The sequence below is a fragment of the Corvus moneduloides genome, chromosome 4 (genome assembly GCF_009650955.1).
Source record: "Corvus moneduloides isolate bCorMon1 chromosome 4, bCorMon1.pri, whole genome shotgun sequence".
NCBI lineage: Eukaryota > Metazoa > Chordata > Aves > Passeriformes > Corvidae > Corvus > Corvus moneduloides.
The window spans coordinates 49,544,973-49,566,434 of NC_045479.1; the positions used below are offsets into that span (position 1 = coordinate 49,544,973).

At 36.8% G+C, this 21,462-nt stretch overlaps 1 long non-coding RNA gene across 1 annotated transcript in view; it reads left to right on the plus strand.

Moving 5' to 3' along the window:
* Positions 1–21,462, plus strand: part of LOC116443442 — a 51,116-nt gene that overhangs the window by 20,642 nt on the left and 9,012 nt on the right. Inside the window, exons 3-4 of the long non-coding RNA XR_004239899.1 lie at positions 8,265–8,300; positions 11,478–11,555. This is a non-coding gene — a long non-coding RNA (uncharacterized LOC116443442). The remainder of the gene's footprint in view (positions 1–8,264; positions 8,301–11,477; positions 11,556–21,462) is intronic.

Here is a 21,462-nt window from a genome sequence, read left to right on the forward strand (position 1 = left end):
CTCCCCTGGCACAACTTCAGGCCATTCCCTTGGGTCCTATCACTGGTCAACACAGAGAAGAGACCAGTGCCTGCCCCTCCTCCTCCCCTCATGAGGAAGTTGTAACTGCAATGAGGTCTCCCCTCAGTCTCCTCCAGGCTGAACAGACCAAGTGACCTCAGCTGCTCCTCATACGGCTTCCCCTCAAGGCCCTTCACCATTTTGCTACCCTCCTTTGGGTGTTCTCTAATAGTTGAATTATCTTTCTTATATTGTGAGGACCATAGCTTAATGTAGTATAGGGATGAGAGCTGCTATTCTAGATTATTTCAAGAAAACAAGCTGGGGATTTGAACAGGCAAAAGACAGCAGTTCTTAAGATTACTATTTTCTTTTCTAGAGGCCTTTTGTCACAACTTAATGTCATTTTCAAGTTAGTTACGTTTCAAGGTTTAAATGTAACAAAACTACCCTTTCTGATGGCTTGATACAAGAAGTCCAAAGTCAGAGATGATATGTAAGAGAGTGATGATGTTGATTAGTCATGCATATTGTTACGAATTCTTTTGCGGATTGATTCAAACTGTCCTGAACATTCACCACATTCTGAGCAATATATAGGTAGCTAAAAATTAGTTTGTGTGTTGAGTGCCCATCTTTTGGCTTATACAAAATCCTCCATGTTTTTGTTTTCTTCCTCAGTTCTTTGGTTCCATATTGCTCTTGTGTCAATATAATCTTCCTTAAGCCATCAGAGTCAAAGTCGGGGCAGGCCAGAGAGAGGGAAGAGGAAAAATATGAATTGTATGTATAAATTACGTTGAAGTGATGCATTAGACATATATTGAGATGACTCCAGAAAGGAATATATTACATTTATGTCAATTCCTTTTCTTATTTGGACTCACAGATTTGGACTGTAGTGGACTTTAATGCCCAATACATAGGTGAATACCATGACATATGTTTCAATTTTTATTTAGATTTGTAAAAGCAGTGAGGATCCAAACTATCACAAATAATCAGCTGTGTTCTTGTCCAAATGGATCCTGGTGGACAGTTTTATTACTGAGAAATGCTACGGAAATTATTCTTCCTACTGAAGAAGAAGTACATCATAGCTCATAATTTTCAAAGATCAGTATATTTTACATAGCAGTCCAGAAAACTCAGAAAAATCAACTGGAAATTAGTAATGAAAAGATCTTGATATTCACCAGCATTGTATACTTTTCTTCTGTTTGTTTCCAAATCTCACTGATGTATGCATGAAATGTAGAGGTGCCTGTAAAGGTATTCAAATTTGAGGTCAGTACCAAAGCCTCTGCTTTTTTGTGATTCGCGGGTGGGAATTCAACCTAAATGTAAGGGCTTATTTGTCTAGGAAGACAAATCTACTCTTAATGGCCTTGGGTAATATTCTGTGGAAGATCTGTGTTGGACTGATGTGGGGACATGGCAGCAGACACTGAAACTGGAACTCTTGTTGCACCAACTATTGATGAGGGGATCTGTGAGACTCCCCATGCAGTAACTCTCCATACCTCAAAAATTGAGGATCTTCATACAGATACTGATAATTTTATCCCTTATTTCTATATTTTATGCCCTGTCAACAGAGAACTTGACTAGTTAATTCTGAATGAGGCAAAAGCTACAGAAAAACAGAAGTTCCTCTACATAAACTCCTAGAGGCATAAATATTATTTATAACATGTCATTCTTATTTAACTGAGGGAAGTAAATGCTAATAAATGCCCAAAATAAAGAGATTAGAAATTTGATTTATCACAGTCAAGGATGATGGTTATTCATCAGAAATACCTATTAATTTTTATCTATTTATTTTCCTACATTTTTCATTGACATAGTTTCTTAAGATGCTTTTGGTATTGATAGCTCAGGGAGGAGCAATTGCACACACTAACGACTTGGATGAGTTTCTGCTATTTGAATTTGCTAGAGATTTTATTTAATTACACCATATCTCAGGACAAGCTGATGGCATTTCACAGACTATTTTCCCATATTCCCTAAATGCTGATTTACCAAGAATGAAATGCGTGTACACATACTCTGGAGCATGTGTTAAAGCTGTGCTAAACATTTTCCATGTAACTTCCAGCTGGCAACATTTTGCCAGAAAGCCTGGTACTTAGAAATTATAAATAAATAAAACAAACAGAATCTTGTGCTGTAATAAGGAGACAATGGAACAGCTGCAGAGCATGGAGTAAATTCAGCTTGACTTGATGTGGACACAGTGGCTGGATTTTACCCGGGAGATATTAGCAACATTCAGATTCTTAAGAGGAAGACTGTGAAAAGGGAAGAAGGGATCTCACTGGGAGGTCTCTTAGCACATTTGGAAAAATAAACAGAGAAACTATGAAAAATAATATTTAAGCAGCAAAATCAGCATAAGCTGTCCTCCTGCAGTATGTTGAAGAAACATGAACTTGGGAAGAAAAAAATAGTGAACAGAGGCTTGTTTTGTTTTGTTTGGAGAGACAATAGGAAGGAGATGGAGCGGGGCTGTAACATGGGAAGGCAAACTTTGTGACAACAGCCACCAAGTGAAGAAAAGAGAAATAGTGAAGGTAAGGAAAGCAAAAGCAAAGATGGTGTATCAAGTGTGCTTCTAAAGGGTGCTACTTATTAAAGAAAAGAAGACACCCACATGCTTTTTGAATTATATTTACAAAGGCAAAAGTATCATATAACACACATGCTTCTGTCATAAAAAGCATTTTCAGTTCAAGCAAGTTTTGAGAGCAGTTCCTCAGCACCAGTGTGATAACCAGAAGTACAATAGCAAAAACTACAGTAGATGAGACCCTTATGTCTATTTTGCTTAATATTACATGGGTGGGCTGTCTTTTACTTCCACTTATAGTAGTGCACATTGATTGCTCTTTGCTGAACATGGTATAGTAATAACTCACTGAGACTTGTATTAGTGGTGTTCTCTTGTTATTGGTGGTAAAATCCTGGGGTTTTTCTCATACAAGGTAGTTCTATAAAATAAAGATGAACACCCTGATAATTATTTATACTTTAGGCACCCACATTTGGAAACAATGACCTGTGTAAGAACAAGTTTCAATGGTGAAAAAGGAAACTAGTATCAAGCTTAATAACTATGCATCAAGCAGGTAAATAACATTCCTGTATGTTGATTTCCTGTTATTCAACCAGTAGGCAGAACTTTCTGAGCTGGAAACGGTAGTATTTTAAGAGAAAGTAAAATGGGGTCACATTAATCCTAGTCTCTTATGTTTTCACTCAAATGCATGAAGGAGGCTAAGCAAGAATTTCTGACATAACCATCACTCTGACTTTGGCTTGACTGGGTTGTCATGATCAAATGACTTCTTTTGCCTGGTATGTGCTCTTCTGCTTTTTACATCCTTGATATCCCAGTTTATACATGTGCACATGCTGACTTCCTCCAGGACACCACAACCCATAGTGATAATTGCACTGCTAAAGCTACCCGCTGTGTTAAAGGTCAGCAGAAGGGCCTCGGCGGTGAAGTGGCACTTGCCTATCAAAATGCAAAATACCGGGGTGAAAGAAGTAAAACTCAGCTATTATACGTTACAAAACTTGAGACATTCAAAGTCGAGTATATCATTCTCATGTTCCAATACCCAGAGAAGAATGTCACAGCATGACTCCATCCTCGTGATGGAGACTGAAAGAAGAATGAAAAATAATGCAAAGTTATCTCCTTTTTGTTAAATCTATTGTAATCTCATGTTCTTCCTCTGTTACTGCACTGAAATAAAGACATTTTAATCCCAGGGTACAACTGAGAAAAGCCCTGATCTAATAATTGTAAAACCTCCCGATCCGATATTTTAGAACTCAGAGTACTTGTCACTTATGAATATTCATACAGATCACTAAAAGAATTATATTCTGTCTGCAGTTAAGGCAGGAAAAGAACACGGTAAATTCTAAAGACACAGCAGTATTTTATGGAACACTTGTCAAATATTAAGAGCATCCACAACAAAATTCTTGCAGGAAAATTGTTCAGGAGAAGTGTATGGAATAGTGATAACATCATTATGGAACAGATCTTTTAGAGGCAAAAAAACCACAGGAATTCATCTCATGTATTAGAAACATTGGAATTCTTCAAGGTAACTTGTTAATGTGCATGTTCATGAGGGGGTATCCATGCTGCTCAGCTAAGATATTGAATGCAAAAGGCTGATACAAACTTTGCAAAATAAAATAGAAAACCAAGTCAAACACTTTTTTCAAATGGAAGAAAAGTTTTTCACAGAAGAAGGAATTTGCCCCCTGAAAACCTGCCCTTTTAACAGTTAAAGTTAGTTAAAAATGCGCAATATTTTTACACTTGTTCATGTCTCTTCCTTTGTGATTAAGTAAACTGCAGAATTTCTTCATAGTAAAATAATAACTGTTTTTAATAAGATTTTTTTCCAGTGCTTTCTGACAAGCCAGTGCTTATAGATAAAAAGGCCTAATCTCATCATGGCAGGAAATGGCCTTATTCCAATGGCAAATGTACTAACCCAAGCAGGTACTCAGTAAGTTGGTTTGGAGGACTGGTTTTCATCTGAAGTAGGAGATTTCTTATGTTTACAGTATTCCCTGAAGAAATGAAAGTGGCCTTCTATGAGTTCTTCCATTAATAAACATCTTAAAAATAAAGGTAAGGTAATTTTGAGACCTATGAGTTCTTCCATTAATAAACATCTTAAAAATAAAGGTAAGGTAATTTTGAGACCTCTAAAACCAGAGGCTGATGGTAGTTTACCTGCTACCATGATGATGCTGAAAGGAAGGGAGCGCTCTCTCTCCTTCTCTGTCATCTCTCTTCCTTTCATTACTTTGGACCCTCCTCCTGGCAGGACAGTTGTCCCTGCCCTCCATGGTTGTCCCTCTGAATCTACACTGGTGGGGTTTTTTCCCCCCTTCTCATTAATACACCAGGTATCCTTGCTTGCAGTGTATGCTTTGCATGCATAATACTTTATTCTTTCACTGACTAAATGAAATCAGACTCCTGCCCACTACTGTGATGTCATATGTCCCTGCTCCAGCCAGTCCCATTCAGGCCATATGTTCTTTCGAAGAGGTAGCTGGACCATCAGCAGGTGTAGATGCTTGTCTGCTTAGGCTGAGTCTACAGTCTGAACTGCTGAATTTTCTAGACTTTTGGCAATGGAGGATGTGACTCATCTTCCAGCTAAATGTCTTAATTCTTAGAAAAAATTCAAAAACTTTTATAGAGATAAAAAAATAACTGCAAAAAAAGAAATATTACAAGCTTGATGTTTTACCAAGACAGTCCAAGTGTCTTGGAAGAAAGTCTTCTTGGGAGTTTTGTGGGAGGAGCTAAAATATGAGAAAAAATATTTCTGTCTCTGTCACCAAGAGTTACAGTTTCCATTTCTGAAATTATGTAAGTAGACCTTTCAGTTTGCATTCAGCCCCTGCTGCTTTTTATACTCACTAGTTCATTGTATTTCAGTATGTTCTGTGTCTTTCGCTTACCCAAAGAACTTGAATTTAAGGAATTTTATTTCCATCCTTCATCTGCAAATCTGTGTTTGCTGAAGGAGTGTCTCTGATTATTTGTCCTGATCTTTCCTAAAAATGTCTATGCTGAGTTTGCTTTTATGTTGGTGTATGTCAGACCCTGTCACCGGAACTACACTTTCCCTGGGACATCAGTCCTGAAGATGTTCAAAGAGAGCAAAATTTGCTTTTTGTGAGTCTATGAATGCTTTAATCTATGCCACACAAGTGTGTCTTCATGCCTCAGGTGCTGAGAATCATATCCCGTCTTGAGTTAAACGCATGAAAACTCATTAAAACCAATGGAGATGCAGAAGCAGAAATGAATAAATAGTATTTAGCTCAGAAATGGTGGGCACTCATCTGTAAGCTTATTAATCTATTGATAGAGTCATCCTGTGTTCCAAAGCATGCCAACACTTCCTATAATATGTTATTGTGCTGCGCTGTCAGCAAAGGTGGGTCGTGTGTTTAAAAATGACATTTGCTTTACTATTCTGCCTAAATTGTGGATAATGTTTTAATAAATGGTATTTTTTAAAAGAAATATATTATTTGATAAAATTATTACTCAAAATGAATTCCATCAAATTGTCACAGTTGCTATGTGCTTAAAAAGCTTCTTCTCCTCTATTATTAAGTGGTAAAAGATTATAATTTGAAAAAAATGAATAGTAAAATGACTGATTTTAAAAAGTATGTTTCAATAGAATTCAGCATAAAAATTCAAAGCAAAATGTAAAAAAAGAGATTTTCTTTATAATTTTAAATCCACACATTTAAAAATATTTCAGTGAACAAATTAATGTTGCAATATAAGGTGCATCACATGTACTACATACTCCTCCATTCCCAACACTCTTTCATTCACTTATATGATAATTCATCAGTCCATACTTACACCATATTTACTTCTTTGCTATAGTAGATACAGCATTTTCTCTGTAAACATTAATATAAGTGCAAAGGAAGTTGTGGTAGTAGAAGGTAAGACCTTCCACGTCTTAGTCAAGGTCATTTTCTTTGGGAGGTATATATAGTTCCATCCCTGAAAGAGCTTTTTTTGCAGTCATAATTGCATAACAGTGCTTTTCTAACATGACTACTATTGTAGCTGACTGTTCCTTGACACGAATTTAACCATAATGACCACTGCTTTTTAAACTCACAGCAACAGGAGACTGAAAACTGCAGGAAACTATTTTTTTTCTTGTTCAGGTTAAAATAAAATAAACCAATAATCAACTAGTGGTCAAACATTGAAAAGAGAATGGTAGGAAAACTGGAGAATAAAAGCCTTTGAAGGAGTTTCAAATTAAGGACCTGAACTACTGAAAGAAAGAAAGTGAAAGAACTTTGCTTACTTATTAAATCAGTAACACTGTAAGTTGAATAGAAAATAGAAATTAACTAAATAAGTAAACTACAGAAAATAAGAAACAAAGAAGAGCCTTGCAATGACCCAAAGAATATGAAGATTGTAGTAATTTCTTGAATACTTGACAAATTAAAAGAAAACAAGAGTAAATCTATAATAAGTTAGACCCTGCATATTTAGATTTTTTCCTCGTGTGGTAAGATTACTTTTATTAAACAAACAAAAAAGCCATGAACAAACAAAAGAAGAAGCCAGGTATTAGTCTGATCCTGGGATGTCAACATCCCTGTGCCAGGTGTCATTCATTCCATCCAGATCAGAATTCAGAGGATCACTTTGCACCTTCACTTTACATTAGTTCATGCAAGGGATCACAGAAGGGCTTCAATATGCTCATTCCAGTGACAGCTTGAATAAGAGGGACCCTGCTACAAAACAAGACCTCAGGAATAACCAGTTAGGGAAGTGAGTCATTCTAACCTGAGCTGCTGTGCCACCCATACAATACTATCTCCAGTACCATCATCACAGAAATTTAGCCACACTTCCTTCTTCACCCTGTGGGTGAGGTGATTACCCCAGACCCCAGTCAAAAGCCACATTTAACTCAAAGTACATACTTTGTGCTTTAACAGAAGCCAAGTAGGAGATAAATTTCAAGACACATTTCAAGCTAAAACTGCAACAGGATCTTAGCAGCGAAGTCTTAAGGTCATTAAGTCTATAGATAAATAAAAATCAAGAATACCATGGCAATACATTCTAAAAGGAATTGATCTTCAGCTCCATGAAGGGCAGTAGATTTGAATTTTGTAACAGAATAGGCAGCCTGAGGTCTTGATCTTATAATAGAACATACGAGTAGGTCAGGTACCATCACTGGAAACCAGGCTTAAGCCCAGGAGATGAAGAGATGTCAAAGTGTACAGCCCAGCCACTAGGAAGTGAAAAAGAGCACTACAGTGTAAGTGTGTGTGTGTTGCAACTTTAAGTAGACCATGGAATGCAGCCTGGTACTCATATGAGAAATTTTTGCTGATGAAACTGGTTATCATTTCCATTGCAACCTATTAACCATCTTGTTCTGGTGACATCATGGGAAACTGAGTGACAATGCATGAAAGTGCCACTGCTCTTTTGATAAGGAAATTATCTGTTGCCTTTCAAGGATAAAATCCGATTGACTGGGGAGGAGGGGCAACTGAGCATTTAATTACAGAGTAAAATAAAATAGTACTCCAACACAGGTAACAACACATTTTGTGTCCCTGGAGTGTTATCTGAGCTGTTTGAATGATTTTTTTTCTCTTCTTTCCCTAAATGAAAAATAACATTTTTGAATTTCCAGGCCACCTGAAATGTAAAGATCTGGAGAAAACCTCAGGTAATCCCTTCCTCTCAGATTTGTCTAATATTTATTGAACTAATAAAAAAAAGTACTTAGTTTGCCTGACTTTTTTTCTTTTAGAAAAAACCAAAAATTCAAAATGAACACTTAAAAGCATATATTTTGTAACTAGTAAAATTTGCTTAAGTGTTTGTGAGTTTTCCTTTTGTTTCCTCCCCCAGAACTGCTTAACAAACTTCTCTCAAATTCATAAATCCTGAAGTAGCTTTTTAAAGGTAATTACTACTTTTGCCTATCGCTGCATATATTATCACTAGTTATTGATCATAAAAATATGAGATTTGTACATGCAGACTAGGTGTTCATCACTTTTCATTTTGTTTTCTAGCATTCACTTCTCCTCTACCATTTAATGATCTTGAATTTCTGATTCCAGTCAGACCCTGGTGTTGTCTATATATTGCTAATATTATTCTTTCTTTTTTTTCTTGGTAAGCTGGTCTTGAGGTAATTTCTGCATTATTTCTACTAAGTATATAGCTAGATTGCATTACAAGAGTTCACCAAGTTCCCCAAATAGCTATCATCTGCACAGAAAAAATTCTGACACCTTAAAGTAGCCTAAAGGCTGAAGATGAAGCTCTGACATTAACAAATGGTATATCTTTTTGGCTAAGGACAGTACTTTACTGTAAAGGAGTTCTTGCTTGTTAATACAAACACAGGCCTGGTTTTAAGGTAGTATTTATTTATGACATTTTTTATATCAAGGCTCTCTAAACTTCGCCTGTAATATAGTCTACCACGATTTCACATAAAACTGTCTACCAGAAGGGATTGACATTAGTTATGAGAGCCAGTAGCAGCAGCTCTTTAGACATATAACTACTGTGCCATTTTGATGTAATTCAGTTTAAATTTCAAACATTTCTATTTAACATAATCAAGTGGTATGAAATCTTCTTTTAAAATGGCAAGTATACAGTACCAGCTCAATTGGCACTTAGCAACGGTCCTTTTGCAATATGCACAATAGCTTCCAGCAGGGAGTTTTTAAAGGACCATCCTTTGAGAGCACAAACTCACACACGTACAATCAGGACACATCAAGGTTCTATCTCCAGCTCCCCTTGAGATGTTATTTAGCTAATGCACAAATGTTACAGCTAAGCTGTTAGCCTGAAAAATAGAACAAGCAGTTGTGTGTAGGTACACACCATTTCTTTTTTCATTCCAGGATCTCTTCATATTATAATTTCACATAAAGTAACACCTAGAAAGGTGAAGTATGTGATTTTTACTCAATAGGTGGATTTCCACTTTTAAATGCACTGCAGCCATCAAATGCCCTGTCTTGAATCCTGTATTATGTAGTAGCAAAGCACCTTTGATTGGGTGTACAGCTGCAGTCATTACTGGGTATCCTCTAGTTGGAGTATTCTGGAAGGATATAACTCTGTCACAGGCTGCCATCCCCAGTAAATACTGCTGTGAGCATAGCTGTTCTGTATCCAACGAAAAGACAAGATCTGGCCCTGCAGCTAGCTTTCCTCGAGAGAGTCAAATCCTGGCAAACAAGCCCCTTGTTTCAACTGCAAACCTCCCATACTTATTGGTTCTCTTCCAAAAACTGTGCTGAACCATATAATAAGTTCAAATTTCATTAAGCCCAGGAGCAGAGGGAGTTTCTAGCATGCTGCTAAAATCATGGCATAATGCTCTGAACCAGATGATTGCATTATAATCTCATTCCAGTTGGGATCTTCTTTTCCTAATAGAAGGCTTTTACATTCAGATAGGAAAGTAAGAGGGACTCCAGCACTGAAGCCTGCAATGCAGTTACTAAATACATTGCTTAGATATTTTGCACATGGAAAGAGATGATGACACTAATATTACTGCAGTAATGCTGTCTCGAGTGTAAGACTCCAGAATTGGCTGTAATTCTGCTCATATGGAAAGCTGCAACAACAACATGGCAACAACATGGTGAAAGCACAGAAGGCTATGTTTGCCTGATAACAATTTTTTTTTCTAAAGTAATAAGAAATATGATGCTTTGGTAAGAAGGCTTGATGACAGACTGAAGGACAGATCATTCAATCTATTTTCTTCTAGTCAAATTTTTTTTGTAATACCCATCTCAGAATAAAATACAGTCAAAGACAGAAAGCAAAAATGAGCATATATTTTATGACGGGAGAACATTGTTATACACATAGGACAATGAATTAGCAGTGTAATGGACTCTTTGAAAAGGTGCTCTTTGTTAGTCCCTGACCATGAAATCTATGGAAAAGCCTTAAAATCGATGAAAGCATGAAATTGTTTGTTTGTTTTAAATTATAAACCATAGTAATGAAAAAATGTAGATATGAGTTAATGAAAAGAACTTGTGAAATCATGTTGTATTTTTACTGTTTTTACTGTTTGATCGGAGAGGAAAAATACTTTTTTTCAGTCAAAACATTCACTTAGATATGTTCTAATTGCAGTGTCTTGATTTATTCAATTTGAAACAACATTCCAAATTTGAATAATTTTGTTTAAAAAAGAGAGCTTAAAAAATTCTCTAAGCAAAACTGAATATTTCGTGGCTTAATTTTTTTTTTTTTAAACCTGCAGAAGCCATTGAAACTTACATTATTCCAGTTTTGGATAAAAGTAATACATATTGTCTAAATTTTTTAGTTCAGACAGTGAATCAAAGAATCAGTGATGTGCACTTCTCCGACAGTAAGTACTATTATAAGCTTCAGTTGGATTAGGATCCTCTTCTTAATCCAGTCTATTAAAAATGCCTATGTTCTAAATCTGCATGATTTGCCTGCTGAATAAAAAAGAAGAAGGCACTTTTTTTTTCTTTTTAATTCAAATGAAACTATCAGACGCTTCAGGGATTGGTGATAGTCTAGAATATTTTGGGTTGGCCAATTCTGACTATTCAGGCAAAGGAACAGCTGACATTAGAGACAATTTTTTGTGTGGACTTCTTGAGGCCCACAGGAAAATTTGATCTTCTTGATTCCCAGGTTCTGGTCTGAAGTATAGTGCTGGACCACGAAGTCAACATACTAGGTCCCCAGAGTGAGATAATTGAAAAAGGTTCTTTAAGAGATGGATGATGAGAGTGCATAGTGGCCTGTGAGGAATTTTGGTGGTTGTTGGTGGAACTGGCCATGCCAATTTGAGAATGGTTGTCTCTCCCCACAGGTGATGTGTGTAAGGCGCAGCAAAAAGCAAGACTGACACGCTGTGGTGCAAGAGCAGAAAGCCATTTTTAAAATGCTGGTAAGTGTTTTCTTTTGGCCACTCTGGTTGCCTAGGTAAAGTGGAACTGGTAAAGTCTGCTAAACAACTTACTTGTCTCCAGGTCCAATATCTAATTTTCTTTGTTTGTCTTTGGGGTGGTTTGTTTTTTTTTTTTGCAGAAAAATCCTAAGTGCATCAGTCTACAAAAATTGGTGACAAGTAGCAGATTGTCCCTTTTTGTTTTTTAACAGAATAATTTTATAATTGCAGCTGGTTAAAAAAATACTATATATAACTAGCTCCAAACAAATTTTTTTGGCTATTGTACAGAAAAGGACTTACTAATCTTAAACTATTAAAGAAATCGTCTGGGTAGACAAACTTGCCTGCCAAGTTTTAGGTGGCTAGGATCCAGAGCGGCTGAGACATTAAATGTGAAAACCCAGTTCTTACAGTTGAAATGCCAAACTACAGCATCAGACCCCTGATGCTATAACTTTTAAGAGAACTAAGTGGTGTAATACTCTGCATAATTATTTCACTCATGAGCAAAAAGACCTATTACTCATAAGCAGAGCTTTAATTTATAAGGATATTCCTTCAGACACATGCCAATCATTTGACCAAACAAGACTGTGCTTTGCAATTATATGTTACCATTTTTTGGACTTGGTGCCTAGTGCAAATCAACAGATTTTGAAAGTCCATTGGTTATGGCCTCAATAGATACTTCATAAACTTTTATGCCGTAACATTAAATCCATTAGGGTATCACAGGCTAAATAAAAATTATCTTATCCCATCCTTTTTTTTCTTTATTTCTCTCTTTATCTTGCTTATATGCAGCACAGTACCTGGCAGAGTACCAAAGGCTAAAACTCAGCTTTCTCTGATGTTGGTGTACCAGCAGCTTAAACAGCAGTTTTCCTGCCAATTTAAACTTTTACTTTTTAATGAAGAATTTAAACCAGAAAAGCTAAGCATTCCTTGGGCTTGCTCTTTAGTAGAAACTAAGTTTGAATTGGCACTGTGATTACTAAAGCTCTTCTTTTCAAACCTTATTGAACCAAAACTAGAAATTCTGTTTAAATCCTTGTAGTCATCTAAGAAAATAAAATACAAAAAAACCAATAAACAAAATTAAAAAAAATCTAAACAAATATATTTTACAACTTGGATTTTACAGAAACAAAGTGCTCTTTCATTTCTTATTTATTAATTTTAAGTAAAATCATTCAGCCCTACCTCGTAAGAGAAATTCCCCCTTTGAGGGTGATCTCGAACTTCTCTCAAAATATACAGCTACATAAAATATACACAGAACATTTTATTCTTATACCTGCACCATCACAGGAAGATTCTTTCTAGCCTCCGAAATAACTTTGCAGACTTCTGGGGTTTCTATATATTTTGTGTTGATGAGGTCCAGAAGAAGCTTTGCTCAGTTCTAATATGTCTCCATGAGCTGGCTTTGTTTACTGCTCTCAGAAGGGAAAGAGGAGGCACGAGAAGCTTTGTAACGTTCTGGAGCAACATGAGAAGAAACTTGCCTTCATTCATCTCTCCTTCCATATAAACTCCGAGTTTTCTGTGCATGGGTTTGGACCAAATGACAGAAACAGTCTGTGGGTCAGGACTGTCGTGCACAGTTTTGATCTTTCAGCTGCTTGTTTAAGTTGCTGACAACTGTGTGACTGATTCTGAGTCCTTTAGAGAAGCTGTAGTGTTATCTGGCCATGGATCAATTATGGTGTTGCCTACGGCAAATGAGCTGTCCTGGCTAGTAAACAGCTTGGTCCAGCTAAGGCTGCTGTAGAGGGGTGGATATGAGGAGAGGGTGAGGTCACCTGATTTGTTCAGCCTGAAGGAGACTGAAGGAAGAATCTAGAGCTTCCTCACTGTCATAGGTTACCAAACCACTACACTCACAAAGGGAAGCAGAAAAGCAGGCACTGATCTATTTTCTCTGGTGACCAGTGACAGGATTCAAGGAAATGACACAGAGCTGTGTCAGAGGATGTTTAGGTCGGATATTAAGACAATGTTCTTCTCCCAGAGGGTGTTTGAGCAGTGGAACAGTCACTCCAGAGAAGCAGCCACAGCACCAAGCCTGACAGAATTCAAGAAGCATTTGGACAACACTCTCAGATATACGGTGGGATTCTTAGAGTTGTCCTTTGCAGGGCCAGGAGTTGAACTCAGTGATCCTTTTGGGTCCTTTCCAGATATTCTATCATTCTGTGATTCACTGAACTGCAACATAATTGCAGAAACATCTAAACTAACCCAATCACACATACTTCCCTCAGAGCTCAGACTTCACCGGAGCTGTGGCTCCTAATTAACAACTAGCACCTGCTCTCATTACCAGATATTTTGAATTAAATGTTATACAGGCTGAATTTCAAATTTATCAGACACTTCCTGTGTTGAAATGGCTGTTTGAACAGGCTTTACAAATCAAAGCATTGTGTAGCACGAGGTACTTTATGTTCCAAGAAAACAGAGAGAGGCTCTCAAGCTTCATGAGATGGAGTGAAACTGGCTTAGTGAGACAGAATATAAGTTTTGACTCCCCAGCTGTTATGAGAGTCAAACACAATGAGGAAGAGCTGGATAATTTGGTGCAAATAGGTTCTTTGAAGAAAGGATAAATAGACCTTTATGCAGTGTATGTTCAGAGCTAGGAGGTCCTCCTCCCTTCAAATCTACCATGCTATCAGGAGCACAAAGGGGTGACCTCTTTCAGGGGGAGAACATAGCGGTTTCATTTTGCAGGAATGGACATTCAGCACAATCAGCACTTGAGAATGAAGCTGAAGGCCTCAAACTATGACAGTGCCCCCACAAAACATGACTCTACATATAGAGCCCTGAGATCTACATGAATATGTAAATAGATACCATCAGGTATCTATGCAGATATATGCAGAACTGTATAGCTACTCTGCAAAGAACTGCTTCTCTGCTTAAGTCCTGCATTGAAATTTCTTTTTACCTGTGAAGGAATTAAGCACAAGACTAGTCATGCAATGTGGACTACAAACTCAAGTTCAAAACCAAGATGAACAGTGCAAGAACAAGTTGAAATATTTGCTGAAGTGTTTTTGTCAGCCAAACCCTGTAATATACTTAAAGTAATATACTTACAGACATACACCACAAGGGAATAACCATTGCATACTTGAGATCGTCACAGAAAGAGAAAAAATGTAGTAGGAACATTTCTGTATTAAAGTAATTTGATTGCTATATCATTTCCTAACCAAACTGACAGCCAAAAACTTCCAAGATAACCATGTCTCTTAAACGGTTTTTCTTTTGAAATCTTCATTTGCATCTAACCTGTGGAACAGAGAAGAAAAAGAGAACACAGCTGTCATTTGAGGGTTCACACCCTTTATCATGGACCACATTGACACCTGTGGATACTTTGGCTGTTCCCTCACTAATCCATGAGAAAACTCAGCTTGGCCAACCTTCTGCTCAGCGTGGTTTGTTCCCTCTACCTTTTCCATGCTGGCTTAAAATTCCTGACTGATCTGTTAAATAATCTGGAGGAGCCTGGGTTCCTCACAAATCTGCATGGGAGTAAAGAAAAGGGGCAAGAAGGTAATGGCAAACCAGCCACAAGTACTGTTTCCTGTGGCTATAGATCCACAGAGCAGGTGGCTTATGCTCTGGATGCCTTTGTGTTTCCTCATGCAGATGATTTGGTAGCACATGACTAAATCTTGAGTGCAGATACATGACTCCAGAGACATTTGTTCAGTTTATGGGGTGAGGGGAAAAAGCCGAAATTATATTTCAGAACATATTAGATATTTCTGAAATACTTGATGGTACATATACTGTGTGTTTAGTACATGCATTACGCCTCAAAGTATTCATGCATGTATATTTACTTTTATAATTTATAGACCAGTTACAACACCAAGCTCTCTTCCAGATGTCAAGAATAAAACTATATTTCGCAGCTACTTTTACAACTGATAGTAAATCTTGCAGATGGTATGAGTACTGTGAAAGTTATCTGACCTTGAGTAAGAAGAAAACCCCATCGGAAGACTTCTATCTCAGAAATAATCAAGGTGTGCCTGCAAACGGTTGCTTATTTGCAGCCAGAGACTTTGGATCTGCACCATGTTCCTTTTTAAAATGGAAGAAGGTGCATGCTTAACCCAAAAATCTCAAAGCCAAAAATACTTTCTTCCATAACAAACTGACCAAGGTGTGGGGTTGGCAGTTTTTGGAAATTTTCAGGGTAGTTCTCCAAGAAATGTACACATCAGCATTAAACAGCCACATCTTATAAAGATAAATATCAAGAAGAACACTGGTGTTGTATTCTGCAGCTTGCACTGCACCATATGCTTGTGTTGCCCAGAAATGCTCCACATGGCTCTTTCACTTGTCCCGGTGATACTTTAAGGAGCCAGAAGACTCTGCCAGTAAAAAAGAAACCAGTTAAGAGCACCAGAGACCAACCATTAGGACTAAAGTTATGAGAAACCACCACAATCACTGATGGTATTTAGCCCACACAAACAAGGAGTTTTCCCAATGCTATATTATGGTGTCAATGAATAATTGTAAAAATTAAAGAGACATAGATATAGTGAAAATGGTTGTGGAAACTTTTCCTTGCCTTGCAGCTCTTGGTTGGGGGATTTTCTGAGCAGAAGGCAGTAGATATACCACAATGGTTAAAAGACTTTCATTCATTTCAAGAATTTCAATCATTCATTGAGTAAGAGAATATTTCTCATGGTCTTTTAAATTTCTGTTTGATTTTTTCAATTCTTGTTGTGCAATTCATGGTCATCAATTGTTCATTTGCAACATGGAGTACCCTCTTCCTCTGCAACTGCTCTTCTCTGGCCTGCCTCTGCTATATGAAATTGTTCCATACCTTTGGTCACCATCATCACCTTTTATATAACTATTCCTGTGTTCTTGGGGCAGGGGTGCCCACACTCTAGGTGACATAATTACTATACAGTGGCATAAAGATAATGTTTTCTGAAAGGTCATGAAAAAGGGCAAAACACTGATTCACCTACCGTGGAGCAAAAAAGAACTATTTCCACAGATAGAAATACTCATGATAATCCCTTCTTCCAAAATATCAGTAAGTACAAAACCTTATTACAAAGAAGAATATACATCTGTTAAAAGAAATAAAAACAGCCATCAAAAGCAATATACAATCCTACAGTGAAAGCATAGGAAAAGTTGTGTTATAAATCCTCAAATATTCCTAAGATCACACAACTTCACAGTCATTTCTCAAAATTTCCATAAGAGCAACACAGACTGAGGCCAAACATTTACATTCATCTTCCATCAAATTCAATGGCTTATGTTTAGCAGCAAATTCATGAGAGTAGCAAGCATTCAACCACTGGAAAATATTTGGCCAATTCTAGAACTTAATGCTGAAAACAGTAAAGTGAGCAAATGAGTCACTTTAAAGGAGGTTTTCAAGCATCTAATGGCAACCATGTGGTCCTCTGTACTAATGTCAATGCATCGTTTCTATAATCCACTGCTCAGCTATAGCAGCTCAACCCTGAAATGGTGATGTAAGCTCAAACCCTATAATGCTCGTATTCAGTGATAGAAAATCTTCAATAAACTGAGATTTCCAAGATATCAAGGCGACGATGTATTCTTCCTAGAAATCAAAAATTATATTTTTCATATAATAACTAAGTTAAAAAAGTATGGTGCAATACAACTGAGTGCAAAGATACCTTCCTGTCATCTCAGTGCCTTCCCAGTCCACGAGAGCTTTATCGTTGTGTTTATTGTGATGTCACAGGATTCTCTGGATGTGCAACCTTACTAATATATACTGCCACGGCTATCTGTGCTGCTCTCTTCCTTTCTCTTTATCCCCACTGCTAAGACTAACTTTCAACAATAAAATGAAATATTTTGATTTATGACAAAAAGGTTAGTTAGAAAAGTCAGATACTAAATTGTTCACTGGAATCTTTATCCTTTGATTATGCAGTTGGCTGAGCATAAGCATTTTGATTCACTTTATTCCAATTTAACTCCCCATTGCAGCTGACCCAAAAGCTGACTTTTTCTATGCTTTGTATCCCTAGGAAAACAAAAAATGCAGTGATACTTGTTAAAAAATTCATAATATATGTTACAAGTTTTTGGCTTAGCATAAATAAAAACTAGAACAAAAGTCATGCAAATATATAAAGGCTTGATATATTCTCTTTCTGAAAACCAGTGATAATTTTTTTTTACATCCACTTTAAATTAATTTGATCATTTTTGCAATAGAGCAGACACACAATGTTCTGAAACTCTGAATTTCGCTTAATAACATCGCTTGAAAAGTAGTTGCATTATAATATTAGACCTGAATATTTGCTCTTTAGAACGATGCCTTAATTGCCTTATTTCTGTATTTTTTCTTTTGTTTTGAAGTTATATTATATGCCTTCTGTTTTGTTTTATAGGCATTTATTATTAGATACTGTCAAGTAAACAAAAAGAAAAACAGCATAGAAACCGTCTTATTGTGTCTTTTATAATCTCCACACTGCCTGATTTTCATAACCAGTGCAACTGCAAAGAGTTTCTGCAAATCATCCAAAGTTTCAAGTACAAACACACTCTGAAATCCAGTCCTCATGCAGAGCACATTTTAATGCTTTATGTGCTTGTTTCTATATTTAAGAAGCTCATCCAAAATCTGGAGTTCTAAATATATTTTAAAATTTCATTCATTTCAAAATAGTCCCCTGAATCTGAGGTACAGGTTGGGTTTTAACATCCATTTTTAAATTTACATCAGTTCTGAGATTTATGTGTGCAAGAAAGACAAAAACAGGAAGGAAAAACAAATGCAAAAGAGACTCTAGCTTGGCAGGAATTTCATATTCTGTTGCTACAAGACTTTGTTTTTCAGGAAAGCAGTCAGTAAGATTAACTGCATTATAAACTTTCGTGAACATACAGTATATTGTAGTAAAGTTTAGTATTATTCATAATCCCAGTATGGTGTTACATAGTGCACAATAGCTTTGGGTTGATTTTTTTTCCCATACAAATCCTTTATTCCTGAATACCCAACATCTGTCCAATCACCCTGATACCTAATGTGCAACAGATTGAAAGGGCAAGTTTCCCTGCATGATTCCAAATGAAGGCTAAAATGATCAAAACCTCAACTTTAACTTGACTACTTCATTCTCTTGAACTTGTGCCCTGCACAATCACAACAGTGGAGAGGGGGCAGGGCACCGAGATTCCATGCATCAATTCTTTTATTTCCTGTTCCTCTTGTCCTTCAGTTCCTTGCAGACGGATGCATCTCTGCCTCATTCCCAGCCTCCTTAGTTTTGCATCTGAAGTAAAAAGTACATCTGCTGTGTAATTTAGGGTAGCTTTGACATCTGTGGTGCCCAGAGAAGGAGTAGGAAGATGTAGGTGGAGAGAGAAACGACATGCCTTGGTGGAGCAAGAAAGTCTTTCCCATATTGGCATCTTATGATAAAAAGATGTGCTGACATAAGGATTAGAGGTGGAAGAAGCATTTTCATTTGTGTTCATTTAGGTACACTATCTAATAGGAAAATATGTTCTATATTGGACACTGGATATATAGAATTTCAGTGTTGCCTGCATGTGTTCTTTCCAGTCTACATTGGTTTTTCCACAGGGTTTGTGAATTACGTTCACAGTCCTTTTCCAGACAAAGACCATAAAATGAGTAAATTTTTTTTTCTCCATGTTTTTGCTTTTTTCTTGTTTTATCCAAAGCAGAGACAACTAAATGTTCCTTTTGCTCAGAGGAACTAATAGAACACTCAGTGAGGCTAATGGAAGTGAGATGACTTTAGATGCATTTCTCACAGCTTCACTTAGGAGTACTAGGATCATTTCCATACATTTTTCCCTAACATGCATGTTGGGAGCAGTCCTGAGAACATGACATTTTCACCAAGCACTGTAAAACTAGGAAATGTGTGAGTGGGATCCTGCCTGCCTTTGCCATGTGTGAATGTCTTAGTTCCTTTGTCTTTGTCTGACATACCTCAGCCTCTGTTTTTAGCAGTTCTGGTTGGATTTTTTTGTCTTCCCCTTTTTCCATCAGAGCCCTGGTACTGCAAGTGGTATTGTGTCAATAAGCAAGCACTTTGGCGCAAAATTATTCAATCATTAGAAGGGATGTGTGGCAGTGAAGATATTCTAGCTTTTACATTTTTTATCACACTAGGGCTATTTTTTCCTTCTTTTCCACTCTTATTATTAACCTTTTTATAGAAAATTGGCTTACCAAGAATTTATGAATTAGCAAGTCTATTATAATGATGAATGGTAATTACCATTTAAATCCTGAGTCATTCATCAGCTTGTTCGCCATATGTCAGGTGATACAAGAGTGCATGAATACTTGTCTAGTGAGTATTTCTCAAATGATTGTTATATTTGCCTGAACTTTGGACCTGAATGCCAAATACTAGGTGAATAAAAGTTAAAATTATAGAAAAATAAAAAAATTACACTTAATATAAGCAGAGGGGGAGAGACAGCACAATAAGAGGAAATGCTGGTAGTGACACATATTAGCATTTGACAATTATTAGCACATTTTTTATAATGTAGAAAGAATAAACGTGGATTTGAGCTTTTTTGAAGATACACAGAAAAACTCATTATTGTAAATGCAATTCTTATACAAGATTCCTGGGTAAGGAATCATTCCTGCAAAGAAAAAGTCGGGTTTGGGAAAGAGCCCACCAATGGGCCTAGCTAGCCCAATCAAGCCTGAAGTTGCTTGCGAATTTCTTCCCTCATCAGGTGTTTCTTTAGGAGTGTGAAGGCAGATACTGGCTTCTGCCAGGATCCCAGAGAATGGGTATCTATACAGCCAAACTAGTTGAGTTCATTTGATCCCACCAGTCTCCTTCCTTGATGATCCCTAATGATGGAGGAAAAAAATTGAAAGGGCACAACAGCTGAACTGTCACTCAGCCTCCAAATCCAACCTGAGGTCTGCTAATGGGGTAGTGTGGGGACAATTTCACTTCATCTGTCAGTGCCAGACATCCCAAGGGTGCAAATTCAAGATTTCTGTCTCCAGACTTCTTAGTGCATCTTGTCACAAAAGACAAAACAATACAAAGATATCCTCTAGGTCCCCCCCAAAAAATAATCTTTTTAAATATGAGTGAAATTATTGTAACAGGAATGGGTGCACATTTTATGTCAGGTGATAAAGACTGAGGACAAAGTTAACATTAATGATTATCACTTCAACTATTTTCTTTCATTTTGACGTAGTGTATCTCTCAGCTTTAACAGCTCATAAACTGAAGCCAACTTTCTGAATGATCATTTAATTCTTAAAATGTAACCACAGACTAGGAAGAAAATACTAAGATATTAATCCTGGTGGCACACAGCAAATGCTAGACCCAGAAGCTTAATGGTGCTAAGCTGAATGGAACATACCAAGTCTGTTATCCTAACAAAATACAGTCTCTGTCTCTGTGCAGGTCGGAAGTGTTCTCTTGCTATAAGCATCTGAACACAAGCTAAAATAAAGTAACAGTCTTAAAATAGTAATCTTGCAGAACCAAACTGAGAGGATCTTGTTTAGCTTATCTAGCTGTGGGAAAAAAAAAAACAAACCAAGAATATTGTTTTCATCAAAGGTCTGTTGTTCTATCAACACTCAGTTTTCTTCATTATGCTGAAATTGTCATTCTGCTTTGTATTAATATTGCTTCCAGTTCTGAAAAAAAAAAAAGTTTTTATTGCTGTTTTGAAACTATTTATATTCAGAAAAATGTTGTTGAAGTTTGGAAAAAAAAGAAAGAACCACAGAATTTCCTGTTGGATCCTCTTACCGTTGTATCAAACAGTGACTAATGGGTGACAGTCCTTCATTCAGCTCCCTACACAAATTGGG